The 3862-nt window shown below is 27.9% G+C and overlaps 1 protein-coding gene, 1 long non-coding RNA gene and 1 pseudogene across 4 annotated transcripts in view; 2 read left to right on the top strand and 1 right to left on the bottom strand.

The window, feature by feature from the left end:
- The window catches only part of LOC9647369, a 22253-nt gene that overhangs the window by 7359 nt on the left and 11032 nt on the right, over positions 1 to 3862 (top strand). The window lies entirely within an intron of this gene.
- LOC9647370 overlaps positions 1 to 3862 on the bottom strand; it is a 19247-nt pseudogene that overhangs the window by 9220 nt on the left and 6165 nt on the right.
- Positions 77 to 1581, top strand: LOC112349805. 2 transcript variants are annotated; one of them, XR_002993526.1, is made up of 6 exons: positions 77 to 735; positions 789 to 911; positions 978 to 1073; positions 1131 to 1212; positions 1266 to 1388; positions 1455 to 1581. It is a non-coding gene; the product is annotated as an uncharacterized LOC112349805 (long non-coding RNA). The 2 variants fall into 2 exon arrangements; XR_002993525.1 differs by having other exon boundaries at positions 1131 to 1388.

Below are 3862 nucleotides of genomic sequence, written 5' to 3'. Positions count from 1 at the left end.
TTCCCAAAGCATCATCAAATGTTGTTGAGTTTCCAAACATTGAAGACCCAAAACTCGATGCAATTTTTAGATATATTAAGAAGATGTTTGATAAAATGGAGAACCGTTTTGACAAGTTGGATACAAAACTTAATGACATTGAAGTAAGCGTTAACGAGCTCAAGAATGGACTCAAGTCTATCATAGATAAAGTGAATGCAATCCATACAACGTGTTTTCGAGTATTATTGAAATTGGAGACAGATTGCCCAAAATATCCATATATTCTTGATGAGAATAATATGTGGAAAAATTACAGTAAAATACTGGGAACACATGGTAGACTTCACTACTTGTGTGAATGGCCTGAAGGAACTTCTAAAGGTCATCAAGTGAAGAGTTCTATAGGTGTTGAATTGGATCTCCCACCAAACTGGCTCAAGAAATTTGCTCTAGTACTTAAACATACATTGATCTTATTATTTATTGGGGCCAAAGTTGGAGGACATTTTGCTGGTGTTGGACCGATAGTGAATGCAATCGTGGATGAAACCAAGGGAAGGCTTATAAGCTTTTTGGATTCATGTCTTCTCAAAAGCAAGCTAACTACAAATCCCAAAGCAGAAGATGTGCAAGAGATATTTAAGCTAGTGACAACTAAATTTGGGAAAAAAGAAAAACAGGAGACAATCATGGAAAAATATTTTGCTCTTCATCCCATAATCTTGGAGGGAAAACAAATATGGGTTTGCAAAGGTATTTAGCATTTAAATTTTTTATTTTATTTAACAAACACCATTCTAAAGCAGATCATTAATCTATATTTTTATGAGGTGGTTTAGCAAAACGAAGGTAAATAAATATGCTTTATATAGTTATTACTATATATCTTTGGTATGATTCAAGTCTATTTTGTAGCTGAAGTTAATGAGGTAAGTTTGTATTATAACTCCAAATTATTCTTTCCTGTTTATTTTAATGTTTCAAGTTTATTTCAGTGTTGAATATCTAATATTTTAAGTGAAGGAAAAGGTACCAAATATTTTATATTTTATCCCATAATTTGGATGATAAAACAATATATATTTACAAAGGTATTTTATATTGAAATATATCCATGCTTTTAGTTTTATCTAACAAAGGCTATGTAGGGCATTTAAAGTAAATCATTAATTATATATTTTGCTCTTCATCCCATAATCCTGGATGAAAGAAAAATATGGATCTGCAAAGGTATTTAACATTTAAGTTTTTAGTTTTATCTAACAAACACCATTCTAAAGCAGATCATTAATATATATTTTTACAAGTTAGTTTAGAAAGATGAAGATAAATGAACATACTTTATATAATTATTACTATATGTCTTTGGAATGATTGGGCTATATTTTGTAACAAAAGTTGATGAAGTAAGTTTACATTATTGCTCTAAAATATTATTTCATGTTTATTCTAATGTTTCAAGTTTATTTCAGTGTTGAATTTTTAATAATCAAAGTGAAGGAAAAACTCATCAAATGATTTCACATTAATGACATTTCGATATGAAAACTAAAATTGTGAAAGAAATTGACCAAAAGACAATCATGACCAAATATTTTAATATCCATCTTATAACCTTGGATTATAAAATAGTATGGATTTACAAAGGTATTTTACTTTGAAATATATCTATGATTTTAGTTTTATTTAACAAAGACTATATAGGGCATTTAAAATAAATCATTGATTATATTGATTTTTGAGACTATTTACCAAGGCAATGATAAATCAAATGTCCTCTATATTGTTATAGCTATGGCAGAATGTTATTTTCACTATGATTATGCTACATTTCCAGATATAAGTTGATGTGTTATCTTTGCATATTGCTCTAAAATAATTTTTATATTTATTCTGATGTTTCAGTATTGAATGCTTTAAAGAAAAGCTACTCAGATGATTTCATGTTAGCGGCATTTTTTATTTTGGCATATTTGGTAAACAATTCTAGGAATGAAGTTAATTAACATTAATCCACCTCTCGTAGGTAATGCATTTCAAAAGTATATACAAGTGGCTTAATTGTTATTTATCATCACATATTGTAGGAGATAACTTTATATTATCTTTACCAACTTCAACTTATTCTTTAAATTAATGTTTAGCTAAAATATGTTACAAACTACAGTTTAAAGACTTATGAAAATTATCATTGTTCACAATTCCATTTACTTACTAAACTCTATATAGAAATTTTTTTACTCTCCTTAATTACATATATATGCCATCCCATAAAACCAAACACTGTATTGTGCTTTAACTATTGTAAGCAAGTGCTTGAATGACAATAATTTAATAGCAAAAGGTTTTTGAGTGTCTGTAGACATCTTTTACAAAATACAAAATATGTATTAAACAAAACTTATAATTATTTTAAAAATGAAGTATAAAGATAGTTTTTACTATGAAATCATTTGAAACACATCAAGTGTTACTTGAGAGTAGCTCTAATGAAAATGCTTTCTAAATACTTATTTTGAACATTCTAGTAAATATTTCATTTTCAAAAGGTTGTTTAATTTTAAATTGTTTTCTTTTTTGCTAGGTTCTTTACAAACATTAACATATATTATTTATGGCACGATAATCTCATGAATTTAGGCTTTCTAGAAGGTCATCTAACCCAATACTATTTAAAGATGTTTAATCTCAAATAACCTAAGATTTATAACTAATTGGAACAAAAGGTACATTTCTATATTTAAAACAATATTAATAATTTTTTAAGTTATTATCTTTGGTTGTTTATAATCCATCATGCTTTTTTGCAAGTTCATGCCTTCATAAATGGAAGTTGAAAGTTGCAGCTCTTCTAAGAGCCTCGCTCTTTTAACACCCTACCCCTTGAGTTGAAATTGGAGTAAATTAAACTTATTAAATATCAATTTTAACATGTGGTGTGATTTCTTTAATCAACTAATAGAATCACACCTTAGATTTCTCTAATACCAAATATAAGTTTTTAAATTTGGACTTCATAAAAGGTATCCAAAAGTGGAATTGGACACATAGAGCATTTAGACTAAGTACAAAGTTGATGTGGTTACAAGAACACATCTTAAAGTTAACAAACACCCAAATTAATATCAGGGCTTATAGAGATTATGAGTGAGACTCCTTTAGATGATCCTAAAGTAAAAAAAAATTAATCATTTATAAAGATGCCGAAAGCATGGTGATAGTTGCGATCACCACTACCATAACAAAAATGACAAGCCATTATTATAGTATACTCCTATTTACATTGCCTTGATAAGCATTTATGACATGCAAAAATTCAAAAATAAACTTTATCAAAACCTTTGTAAACTCAACCAAGTTTATGAGCCAAATAAAGAAGTTTGGCTTAGAGATGTTTGCATAAGCTCACTCCCAATCTTTATCTCATCCTTGTCTAGAGAACCAACATCTCAATCATTTATTATACCTTGTAAATTAGCAAGAAAAAGCTTCAAATTATCACTAATATACTAGTTTATATGTTTTTCTCAAATTTTTAGGCTAGTATTTAGTATTGGGTTGCTAATATTTTATGCCAAGCTAAGTAATTTCTCAAGATAAAGATTTAAGTGAATTTGAAATAAACTCTTTTTAGACAATAACTTACAAAAGAAGAAAGTCACTATATTATTTATATATGGAACTTGTTAAAGAGGACCAGCTTGATAAAAAATACATTGTCCAACTTAGGGCTTTATGTTTTGATTGAGTGGAGTTAAATTATCAAGCATAGATGAACATTTGGCTAAAACTTTGATTTATTAATGGTTTTGTCGAGATTGGGCAAAATATTATTATAAATTTATAGTTCATTTTGTTGCTCTCTACAGTTGGACAATCT

Source organism: Selaginella moellendorffii, unplaced genomic scaffold (assembly GCF_000143415.4).
Source record: "Selaginella moellendorffii unplaced genomic scaffold, v1.0 SELMOscaffold_43, whole genome shotgun sequence".
In the NCBI taxonomy this organism is placed as follows: domain Eukaryota; kingdom Viridiplantae; phylum Streptophyta; class Lycopodiopsida; order Selaginellales; family Selaginellaceae; genus Selaginella; species Selaginella moellendorffii.
This window is presented reverse-complemented; position numbering and strand designations above follow the sequence as displayed.